The 13150-nt window shown below is 42.0% G+C and overlaps 1 protein-coding gene across 1 annotated transcript in view; it reads right to left on the minus strand.

Moving 5' to 3' along the window:
- Positions 1-10308, minus strand: part of elfn2b (extracellular leucine-rich repeat and fibronectin type III domain containing 2b) — a 58783-nt gene extending 48475 nt beyond the window's left edge. Inside the window, exon 1 of the mRNA XM_031872101.1 lies at positions 10206-10308. The gene's annotated coding sequence lies outside the window, so the exon portion shown is untranslated. The remainder of the gene's footprint in view (positions 1-10205) is intronic.
- Between the last annotated feature and the right edge of the window lie 2842 nt (positions 10309-13150).

Here is a 13150-nt window from a genome sequence, read left to right on the forward strand (position 1 = left end):
GTTATATAAACTGTTTACTTCAGTTCAATCCTAAATTATATGATGATTTTCTTCAACACAAGTGACAGTCTTGGAATAACTATTTGTTTGTGAAAGCTGGGCAATTATCTGTGCCTGAAAATAGTATGTTTGTTAATCTTGATAAGTTATTTCTTCTGCAGTGACATTAATGTAATTTGTGACTTAGATTGTCTGCTTTAGGCTGAGGCTACCGCAGGTGTGGGCTGTTACTGATACATCAACGGTTAAGTCATCCTCTGTATTACTGTAAGGATTCATCCGAAAGAACATGTCTTCATATATGTACACTGACAAGCCCGGTACCTCAAGCCAGTTTTATTTTAAGAGAACAAAAACAAGAACTCTCTTAGAAGATAAAAAATCCTGAGTACATTGTCTTCCCGACTCATTGAGTCTCTCAAGGACAACACATTCACATTTCAATTTGTATTTATTTGATGTTAGCTGTTAACAAAGATTTAAAGTACAGGACGTAAATTATCACAACCTTTTACTTATGAATAAAAGAGTGCTGATTTTCGGATACCGACCACAGCGCTGTGCCACACGCACATTATCACGCATACTCATCTAAGCTTTCGTCGCCTGGCTGGTGGATTAAGTGTGAGCATTTGTGAAATCATTTGAACCCCTAGAGGTGTGAAGAGGAGTGTAGATGGTGTTTGTGTGTGTGTGTGTGTGTGTGTGTGTGTGTGTGTGTGTGTGCACATATTTGTGTGTGTCACTGTGGTTATGCGTGCAATGTGGTGTGTATTTGGCTTAGGTTTATGCACATTACACAGCATATGTCTGCTTGTGTTTGGGGCCTGCAGTGTGTCTGTGTCAGTGTGTTCAGATCTGCCGTAACTACAGACCAGTAAAACTGCAGTAACGTAAGTTTTAAAAAAGGTGCTGGAAAATGAAAAAGAAGAACAAATGAACCTTCCTTGGCATGTTTTAACAGAGGATGTACAGCAATCAATATTAGTATTGACCGTGGGGAGAGGTAGCATTTGTTTGACTATCGATCACTCCAAGCCAACAGCGTATTTCTACATTTGAGCCTCCATGACTCGAGACTCTCCGCCTGAGAAGCTGACTAAGCATCACACAGCATCTGAAGGAACCTGAATGGGAAAAACTTTAAAGGTGTTTTTTTTTTTTTTTTTTTTTACTTTTCAGACATGAATGAAGGTACACACATAAACACACTGTCAGAGTTTACTGAGTTTGTATTAAGAAATCTGTGGGCATACTAAAAGCAGCTCCTGAGTGCAGATGTGTGTCTGCAGGCTGTAGGTTAGGATGTGTTTCTAACCTCTAATCCCCTGGAACAAACAGAATGAGTCTGCCCTCCCACCACCTGTCTGTCTATCAGTGCAACAGTACATCTACTCAAGTACTGTGCTTAAGTACAATTTTGAGGTACTTGTGCCATGGCAGTCCAAGTAATTGATTTGTGTTTTTGATCAAAATGAACAACAATCACAAGTCCCACCATTAGACACGTCCCTTCATGGGGGTTCTTTTCTGTCTGTGTGCCAAAGCAATATTTTCTAGCTACGCAGATTGGGAGAGCAAAGTTTTCATATCAATATTCCGTGTCAGCTCATGTCCGTGCAGCCTTCCTTGCAGAGAGTAAAACAGAGGCTTAAGGCTTTGTGTTGATTCTGTGGGTGTGTATTTGCAGTCATTATTTTGGTTCAGGGTGAACTATTTTGGCTATACTAAGGCAAAGGTTAGGTCAGGTTGGTATGAACATTGCTTTGCTCTCTGTACTATTAATAAACATTCTGCTTCAGAACTTAAAATCAAGCTGATTCTGGACACATTCTGCTGGGCCAGACATTGAAACATTCAGTTCCTATAGGCCGTGGCACACTGAGAACAGATGCTTCAGTAGAACATACTGTCAGGTATACTCATCCAACTAAACTGTGCCTAGACACACACACACACACACACACACACACACACACATGCACACTCTAACACACACACAGGGGCAATAGAGATACTGTCTCTCTGCGAGTGGTTGACAAAGCTATAATATTTATACCCAGATCTTAGCAGTCTGTACTAAGAGAAGGAGAGAGACACAGAAAACAACGGGTGAAGAGAGGGAAAGAGGGAGAGATTCAAGACGAGAGGCAGGCTACAGAAAAAGAGGGCGATGGAAAGTGTAAGTGTGTGTGTGTGTGTGTGTGTGTGTGTGTGTGTGTGTGTGTGTGTGTGTGTGTAAAAGGGAAAGCAGAGTGATAACAACATAGAGGGAGAGAGAGAGAGAGAGAGAGAGAGAGAGAGAGATGAGTGTGCAGCACAGATGCCAAATTAATCTAGGGCAGTCCAGAAAAAAACAAGGCATTATTCCAAAATCCACTTTGTGTGTGTGTGCAAGTGTGTAAGTAATTGTATTTCTATATTTTTGTGTGTGTACGTGTGTGACAATGTGTGTGTGATGTACAAGCAAATATGCAAGTTTCTGTCTAATGTGAGTGCTACATTTCAGGGGCTGAAAAACAAGTATACCAAGTATACCTTTTTGCTCAATCTTTGGAATTTTTATTCATCACCTTTAGCAATTACAGTGCTCCGTGCATAACCCACTCTTCTTCCAGCATGTTATGCATTTCTCTCTCTCTCTCTCTCTCTCTCTCTCTCTCTCTCGCTCTCTCTCTCTCTCTCTCGCTCTCTCTCTCATATACCCGTAGCGAGATTTTTTTCTTTGTCAAACTGAAGGATTTTGTGTATGTGAGCATGGGTGTGGGTTAATAGGGGTGGGGGGTTGGCACAAAGCAAAGATGATGGCAGATGGTGTCCTTACTTAACACACATACAGTACACACAAACTCACACACACATAAACACACACACACACTGAACACTTACTAGACAGCTATCCAGAGAAAAATGAGCGTGCACGTAACATGCATGGCTCATAATATACACACATGCAGGTTTCTGCAGACGCCTTGTCAACCTCGCTGAATCACTCGGTTCTGTTTACATGTGTTTGTTGAAGTTTTTGAAAAGTTCTGACAGATTCCAAAAATAGTCTATCATGTCATTATGCTGTTAACATATACTATACCTTGCTTAATTTGCTGCTACTACTTTCACACGACCACACCACCACGATTTTAATTGGTCTAATATAGTTCTTATTTGTATTTCTAAAAGTTGTTTTTTTTTACAGCGTCCGTGCAAAACCTGCCAGTTCAGAACGGGCTGAATGCTGGGCTTGTGGTGTTGCTGCTTGCAGCTTTCTCGAGAATCCTTCATACAAACAACCTCACACTCGACAGTGTGCTTCCTTGGCTCCTCAGCAATGCACCTGTCATGACATAGTTCTGTCACACACCCACTTGCGGCTACTTAGAAACACAGGTGAAACACACTCTGGTTCACGGGGGGGAAAAAAACACCAAAGTCGCAGCTAGTGTCAGAAACAGGTGAAATACAGACAGAGTCACAGACAGAAAAATCTGTGAAATACACTGGTTCACAGGTACAAAAAACCAAGACTTTTACATTAGGTAAAGTGTGAAACTGCCTGAGGCCCCCAACTAAAAGGGCCTCAAACAGCTATAGATTTATTGTGATGTCTAGATGTGAAAATTATTGATTTACTCCAGGTCATTGTACCGAAAAATAACTTACAAAAGGCCCCGAAACCACGTAAAAATATATGCAACTCAACTGGGTTACTACTTACTGTGTACTTCTACTACAGAGGAAAACATCACACTAAAATGTTTACCTGACGGGGAGACGGTACGCCTATTGGTAACATTGCAGATTAAGATTTTACTGACAAAATATATTATGACATAAGATTGAAGATCATTTATTCCACCGAGGGTCGGGACTATCCCGTCGTGCTCCTTGACTCCAAGTGAAGAAAAGTTCGGTTGCAGAATCAATGTAGCGTTAGCTTTGATTCTAGCACGCTATATTCAGCATCCAGCAGCAAAAGTGAGCCGCAGTCAATGAGCCGCCGCCTGCAGACGACAATTGAGAACACGTGTGCGCTGCATGCTTGTTTATTCAACGTTTATCAATATTGACACGTGTCCAAATTACTCCAAACTGACACTGCACTTCCTTGGGTCTCGAGCAATACACAGGCTAAATGCCAAGAATTCCTAGATTGGATGACTTGCTTTAGAGACATGCAAAAGACATACCCACAGATTTTATACATACTACCTCCAAATTTTCCTTTTTATACTTTCTTATCTCTAATTACTTCTGTCCCCGTGCTGCTGCAACACCTGCAATCTCTGGGGATGAATAAAGGCTAATCTCATCTCATATTATTGAAATTTCGCGATTCGGTTTTAATTCTTCGGCTCACAGCTTAATTCAAAATCGATTCTGAATTAAAATGATTTCACTTTTATTGCCTGCTATTTTTGTAAGCCAATTTTTTTTTTTACACAGGAATGTGTTGTGCTCATTATCGCCTTATACATTTTAAATGGCTCCAATTACTTCAACTATATAAAAGCTGCACACTCCCACACATTTGACATTTTTTTCCGTCATAAGGCGATTTTGAGTAAGATATTGTACTAGACTATTTCCCATTACTGTGCACTGAGAACATGAGGAAAGCATGCTGTATAAGTTCATAGTTGACTGCAGTCTGAAAATAGCAACCCTAACAGAAACAGCTGCATGTTGTATGAGTCATGTCAAGCTCCTTCTTCCTCAGGAGATTATTAAAACCAAATGCGTCCGAACGCTTGGTTTCATCGCAGATCAGACTAGTTGAAGTAACTTTTTCTCCTTCAGAGCATCATGGAATAATTCGACTGCACTACATCAACACAGCGCAACCGTGTTCCGTCTATACTGTAGCGCTTCTTTCGCAAAAACTAAAATCTCATTGATGTACATGAATTTTTGATTTGATTTAGAATTTGAGAGTTTCAGAACCAATCGATTCCTCCATTCATTTATTTTTTCCAAATTGTACAGTATAAATTAGGCTCTGATAGAGGTGGGACAGTATTTCCATTTCATGTATACCATAAAAAGCAAACATGGCATCTTGGGTTTGAATAATCTTTCAGGTGTAGCATCCTATATCTTCAAAGTAATGTTGAAACACACTGATACAGATGTATCCAGTATGTGATTCCTTCATAGAGTACTTCTACATTTGAAGAAAAATGCAAAGATTGGAGTATATTATGGTAAAACAACCGTTCAAGCATGTATTGCAAAAGTAGCACTAGCATTAGTGTATGTGTGCAGGAGGCTATATAAATGTGTGTGTGTGTGTGTGTTTGTGTGTGTGTGTGTGTGTCTGATGGCTGTTATACTGCAGGTATTCACAGACCCAAGAAAACAACATGACGCTTCTGTCTGAACTGAAGGGAGACGTGTGTGGTCCATGCACACGTCCAAGCACTGCATGCACGCTGCTTCTCTATGTCACCACAAGAGAACCAACACCTTCCCTCTTGCAGACAGGCTTTGCTGCCCCCCCCCCCCACCCCCTTTGTTCTTTCTGCTCAACAGCTTTTCCCCGTCCAAAAACATTTTGTCAATGTCAGGTCACTTTGTCACTCCAATTATAGCCATAAAGCACTGAGCTGTGAATCTATTAAAGTGTGAGATGGAATCCAGAATCATCGGCTGATGACCCTCGACATCAAGACTGCTGTGGGTTCATCGGACATTGGTATCTGTATTCCAGTGATTTCCTAAAAGGTGGGCATCAACCCCCAGCATTGCCTCCAGTATTTTCCATGGATCTACTTGGCTATTGGGGTAGTGAAAAATAGTCTGCCTATGCAACAAACTGACTCAATTCAAATGAATGAATCCCCAAATGTAATGTTGGATTCAAGCAGGACTGAGGTGACACAGTCTCTGCTACTCTGCACTTTGAACTTAACACTGGGCTGAAAACACACTGGAGTCTACAGATCACCATCACCCTTCTTCCTAACCTGCTGGCATCCTGCTGACCTAATGGCATCCAACCTGCTGGATGCCATTCGTGGGGTTAAGGTGTTGAAGATCAGATGGTTTACTAACTTCTCATTACTGACTCTCTATTCTTTACATCTATTTCTTGTTTCCTTCTCTTTATTCCTTCCCTGATTCCTCCTCTTTCCAAGCCTGCGGCTGGCCACCCTCTCTGCGCTCCTTTCACATGTCCTCCTCCCATGGATCATAAAACAGCGGTTTCACCCCATCAACGGTTTCCCACCCCGCCAAACGTACAGCTAATGAACAAAAAACCTGCAGTTGCTGTTTGTATTTCTGACACCTCATCAGCGAATCGCTGTCTACCATGTCTCTCAGTCTCTTTCCCAAGGGGGGGACCTACCACAGGTTCCTGGCGGTGAAGGAGTGACGGTTGTTGTGAAACATGACTGTCGTATTGATTGCACAGAGCACTGCAACAGCTGTTCGCCTGAAAGAGAGCGCAGTGTGCTACGGCCAAGGATGTGATGTGGAGGAGTGAGCAAGTGTGAATGTCTCCCAAGGGTTATCCCTCTCACGATCTTAGCATAATCCCTCCTGATGGATACAATTTGGAGGGCGTGGCCGGGAAAGGGAGGGGGAGCTGGTGGAGAATGCTAAATATTTGAGGTTGTCAATTGACAGTCTTGATCCGTGGAATATTAGCATAAGAAACATATGAGCAGAGAGGCTAATTAGCGAAAATGCCCATTCCTATTTTATACAAAATACATTTGTCAGCATGATTACTGAAAAACTACTCACCCGATTTTCATGAAACCGGGTGTAGCATGGGATAAATCCATTACATTTTTTAGATCCAAATCATGGGGGAGCTAAATTCATTATACTTTCGTTAAAGTTGCAAATAGGGCATTGGGTCTTGGTGGAGGTCTGCACTCTCCGAGTTCCCTTCTAGAGTAGTTATGACTGAACCGAAAAACTGCAGTGAAATAGGACTAGCATCTCTGGTTTAAGCAGACCTTTTACAGCATCAGTGTCATTAATACCTTGTCGGCTATGTATGAAATGACTTGTCAATCAACCTGTCAACCTGTCAGAGCAGGTTTCAATCCCACATTTTGAATTCAGTTTGTGCCTGTTAGGTTACATTGTGTGTCTAGAACATGAAAATGCTAATGGAAACAACTCAACAAAGACGGTTGTCGACGGTGAGAAAGAATGCGGTTCAGTGACATAGTGAGAGGGATAATGAGTGACAGCCACCGTCTGCTTTACTAGTCATCAAACTACACACACCGCGCATAACTATTGCAGTTTGCATATATTTGATCAATTCGTCAAAGGTATGTGCTGTCAAACAGGAATTATGGATTTATATATATAAATAGGTGTGTTTGAATGCCAGCAAACTTGACACTTTAAATCGGTTACAAAATATCTTCAAAATCTCACCCATCACATCAGCATATACAGAGCAGCATTCCACCACGTCAGGACCATCATCCATTTGACCTGCATCCAAGTGCAAGGCGAATTAATTAGGTAAGCGGGGCTCTAAGTGTCTCGGCCTCTCACTGCACCGAGGTCGGGAAAATATAATGACACTAATGGCTCTAAGTATCGGCTATTCAACAGCTACTCAAAATCCTGCCATTATGGCTATCAATTGGCCCAGACAATTAGTAGATATTCCTGTTAATTCTTGAGTTGTGAAGCGAGAGACTACTGAAACATTCCTAATTACAACTGCCATGCCATCCATCAGAGTAAATGATGCTGTTGATTGGTTAACTGATGAATATCAAGTTCATAACATATACTTTTTTTCTTGTTATACAAAGATATTTGTAACGTTATCTTTGGTGGCAATATGTTTTAGATGGTCTTTCTCTATAGTTCATGTTTCTCTTTGCTGCATCCTATGTTTATGTTGCTGCAGTAACAGTCTTTCACATTGGCATTGTTGCTATTGTTCTTCTTTTTTTGCTCACCTAGTAAACTCCCCAACATCAGTTAGCATGTCTTGGTTTGCACACAAGAGAAGCAAGCAAGAAGAAAATTGCACTTCAGGTTTCTTGCAGTATAACATCCATCACCTCTTGAGAGCAAACAACAGACAGCGCTATGGATTCCCAGAATTATGACTAACGTAGTTCAATAGTATTCTGATGAACTGAAGATTACATAGCAACACGGCAGCCGGTTTGGTAGGTGGGTGGTCATTATTTAGGTCTCCCAGGCCTGCCTCCCCTACTGATTTCCTCTCATCCTTTTTCCTGGTACACCACTGATCTGTGATTGCAATTGATTGGAGACTGCTCATCATTCCTCCACAGGCAAAATCAGGAGTCATAGACATCAGGAGGCAAAGAGATTATTATAAACCAAAGGCGCGTAATAAAGTAGGACATAAAGTAATGTGCTGCATTGTAGCTTGACGTGCTTTCCTTCGTGTATTTTTTCCTCAATTCAAGTGGGTGTGGCCAATGATCGATGGGGCCATGCAGGCTTAGGCATGGATGGTTAAGCCACTGGGAGAGGTTTTCCTTATTGACTGGGGTGAGAGCAATTCACAGCGCTGTAAAAGAAGGAATCCACCTACTTAGCAAACCTTATAGACCCCTCCGTCATTTTCAGCACAACCTGATGGAGCACTTATTAAGTATTAATCAATCACTGATTTGAGAAACAGCCCTTTCTTATTGACATTCATTTCTTTAGTTTAAGACCAACATCAGTTGACTGTGGCAGGTTTCTTGACAGCTGAATTGATTTTAAATGAATCTATTCGCAAGCTATAGAAATCAATGTAATTGCACTTTATTTATATTTATTTGAACCGAATTGTAGACATATTAAATATAAAATACATTGAGTCACAAGTGGCCCTTTAATATCTTTAATTTTGATGTTTTTTTTGTGCTAGTTTTCAAATACTCCACAATTAGTTCTAAATTCTTGTATAAGAGTGAAATATGTGGCTGTGTAAACAAACACGAATATGACATCTGTCTTATTCTAGAGACCAACGCTAAATATTTCCTGTTATTGCTCTTTAATCACCTGAGTGAAGAAGTGCACGCCACAGCTAGACGTTCAAGCAAACTCTTGTCACATCTTACAATCATGTAATCTACCCCAATATGTGGCGTTTTTTCAGCCCACCAAAGGCCGTCTTGCGCTCTGTCAGCACAATGCGCTGTCGGTGCGGAACCACTGCACTCCGTCCATCGCGCTCTAACGTTCCGGACGCAAATATCGGTTGGTAGTAGACACTTATAACCGTACACAGACACAGCCCGTTAATGTAACCATCGGACTGACAGATCATTGCTGTATGTTGTTCATAGTCGCTACGTGTTATCTCGTGCCTGGCAGTCGAAAATGTGTGGGCGAGGGAATCTGTGAGGTCCATCGGTCAGTAGTCGGACACTGTTGCTGCTGCTAAGAAATCTCTATCTCTCTCCCTCCTTCTCTCTCTCTCTCTCTCTCTCTCTCTCTCTCTCTCTCTTTCTCCTACACTCACTCAGTCACTGACTCTCACGCGCGCACGAGCACGGCAGAAATAAAGGCAGCTGACACCGAAGCCCTCATTGCAGGTAAAGTGTGGCGCCTGTCGTGCGACTGAGTAGTCAACCCTGCTGGAAAGCTGGGGCATTCACCCTCAAAAACACAGGCTAGAACACACACACACACGCGCGCGCGCGCGCACACACACACACACACACACGCATCACCAGTTTTATCCCCTGCGTGATTCCTCCCTCGATACTAAATCCCTTCTCCCACATCTGTCCATGTCGCCTACTCTGCCCGTCCATCCTCTCGCCGCAGACTCCAGCATAAATACCAGCCTGGCTTCACGTGACACTTTAAATCTATAACCACCGATTTGAATCACTTCTGTTTCGCATTTGAACCAAAACATGCACAAATAGCGCGTTCAGCAACAATTGTCGCAAAACGGGAAACACATAGACTTTATACCCAGCGATAAAAAATGTTTTTAAATATCACAAGTCTGCTCAAAATCGTACTTAATGCCAACACCAACAGAAAAGCCTGGTAAAATCAAGCATATGGGCTTCTGTTGCACCAAGACGACTCAACCCAACAGAGCGTTGAGTCTGTAGTGCAGGTGCATGTTCGCTCCGCCGTCGCTTGCATCCATCATACACAATTTATCATACCAAGGATACAGAAATCATTTCTAAATTGATATTATCAGAAGTGTTAAGATGCATTTGTTTGTACAGTACCTTCACTTATTTCCTTTCCAAATGATGCGTCCGTTGGCTGAAGCAAAGAGAGAGATATTTTTTTTGCCCATCCACTGCTACCGTCGCAGGCTCAGCAGCGCGGCGGGAGAGGATGACTGAGAGAGAGAGAGAGAGAGAGAGAGAGAGAGAGAGAGAGAGAGAGAGAGAGAGAGAGAGAGAGAGAGAGAGAGAGAAGGGGGGGATGCACAGACCTCTGCTGTAGAGTAATATGGTTGAACTGCAGTGGGCATCTGCCTCTACTGGATTCTTTTTCAGTGAAGTGAGTACCTGCAGATACACTTTGTGGCAGCACTTACTTTCATTGAGGACTGTGGTGTTAAAAATAGCAGATGCCATTGATATAATATTGAATAAACCTTGAATAATTATTAGTGGGCATACTCACAGTATGGGACAGTGACACACATTTGAAGGTAGTCAGACTCTTATTCACTGCATAAGACCAAGATTCAACAGACGTTAAAGACAAAAAGACAGATGAACAAGTGCAACGACCAGCCTTCTTCATTGGTAATTACAGTAAGAGAAATGAGCAGATGCTGTTGTAAAAAGGGAAAAGGGGAGGGGGGGGAGGGAAGAGAGGGAGGGAGGGGAGGAAGAAAGCAGGATTTTGCACCATGATATAAACAGTTCTTGACATATTCAGTTACATCAACAAACGGGGATTATTGACATTGATGTCGTTGATCTTATAAGCACATTGTAATGATTTGGGACAATGTTAAATTACTTGAGGTATTGCTTACAATGTATTTAGAGTAGCCAATACATGTGCATCGAGAAGATCAGAGCCCATTCTATTGTCAGCTCCTATCCCCCCCCCCCCCTGTCCCCTCTTTATTATTTTCCGCTATGTCCGCATATGCATTTGAAGCTTAAAGAAGAATGAAAGATGGAGTGGGAGGGGGGGGTGGGCCGTTTGTGAATCAAACTGTGCAAATCCAGAGCTTGGAATGAGAAGGTCCCGATGATGTTCTGCATGTGTGTGTGTGTGTGTGTGTGTGTGTGTGTGTGGGTGTGTGGGTGGCAGGAAGGTTGATTCTGCCTTTTCACATGGAGGAACATGTTGGAGGTGTGATCATACTCAATTAACACTCTTCCCCTCCTCATTTCTCACTGCACTTTTTTTTTTGTCTCCTTGTCTTTCTCCCAGACAAAAGGAAGCGCAGACAGACACATGCAAACACACGTGTATTCCACAGCTCATTAACTCGCTCGCTCTCCATCTCTGCCTCTTTTCTCCGTCAGTGGAGGACTATTAGCTCCAGAGACTGATGCGGCACTGAGACTCTCATTAATATTTTCTCATTATCAGTGCCTGTAGTGTTAAGCAGGAGCACAATGGCCTGTCTTGGCGTGATGCTTAACAAATGTGTTATCTATTGCTGCTGGAAGGACGTGTACTCGTGTGTTTTGAGCTAGTTCAGGCCGATGCTTCCACCCAGGATAGACAACATTATATACCATGAGCAAAAATATAGCTGTGCCATGATACCAACTATACATAATGATGATTTATTGCATCAAAAGTAATTTCTTACTGCAGAACCACATCATTGTTCCACGTCATCTGGTAGGTACTGATGCAGCCACACTTATTGACAATTATTGCCACAATAGATTGGAAGAGAAAAACATGAACAGAAGGCAAAAATCAGAGGAACGAGCGAGAGCGTTTCCTTGATTAACCCTCCATTAGCCATGGCTGGAGGGTTTTGCTCCATCTTTACCTTTCTGATACAAGTAATGGCCTAAAGCTAACTGGTTGATGAGTTGAGCTGGAGGAAAACAGAGACTGAGGACTGGATTGGAGGAGATACAGCGAGAGCAACAGATTATGAATGTGTACCGTGAAATATCAACAGCAAATTGTATGTAAAGTTTTTAGTTTTTGAGATACTATCATGGATTTGTTTTCTTGTTTTTTGGGGTTTTTTTAGACCTGCTGTGGTTCCAGATGAATGAACAGTTGGGTCACAGAAATCAATAGGAATCCATCGCTACCAAACATCATAGGTTTTTTGATGATTTGTTGAGATACTCTTGTCTGGTGTTGGACAAAAAGAGGGGCAGACTGATTAGTCAGGTCCTGTCATTAGTGGGCCAGTGTGAAGGTTAAAAGACAGCTCACATTTCATAAGGATCATTTTTTGTCTAACCACAAAATGTCAGGTTGCTGGTTGCCTTGGGGGACCCAAAGATTCTGGCCTGTCTGCATTTCCTTAACAGTCTCATCCGGCTGTCTAGTCATAATTAATTATTTCTTAATTTCACTCGCAAGTACAAAGCCACTTTGATGCATGGGACTCTTTCTGACAGCTAAACAATTAAAAAGCTGCTCTTATATGCTCAAGTTACTGCCAGGGACTTTCATTTTGGATCTGTCTCTTGAGGATAACTAATAAATCGTGTTGTCATCGTGACACTTTTTAAGGTCTGGGAGCTATGACATTGGCTGCTCCATTCATGAATATCATTGCAGGTGCCTTCATTCCAATCTAAAATTTCTATTTTAATTGTTTTAATATACTTTTCCTGGGAAACTGCTTTGGAGCAACTTGTCAGCTCCATCTGCTTATGTTTCCTCCACTTAAAGTCCATCTGAAATCACCTTTAGTAATGCCTTTTTATAGTCAAAAGTGTCAACCTCTTTCTTTTTTTTGTTTGTAAATTGGGTAAGACGGACCCTTTAACAGGAAAGCTAATGTGGGTTGTTGTTGTTGTTGACAGTCTGTGGCTCTGCTGTGTAGGCTGCTGCCTGGCTCAGTGTGACTGTCTGCTTTGCCGATGATAGAATGCTGACGTTACTGCTTTTTGCAACACTTTGACTCGCTGTATCGAAATGAAGTATCAAGTATTTTTTTTCTCAAAGGAAATCACTGAACAGATGGCTTACCCAACGAAAGACAATTTAGTGTCAGTTG

Source organism: Anarrhichthys ocellatus, unplaced genomic scaffold, assembly GCF_004355925.1.
Source record: "Anarrhichthys ocellatus isolate YVR2014 unplaced genomic scaffold, GSC_Weel_1.0 scaffold62, whole genome shotgun sequence".
Taxonomy (NCBI): domain Eukaryota; kingdom Metazoa; phylum Chordata; class Actinopteri; order Perciformes; family Anarhichadidae; genus Anarrhichthys; species Anarrhichthys ocellatus.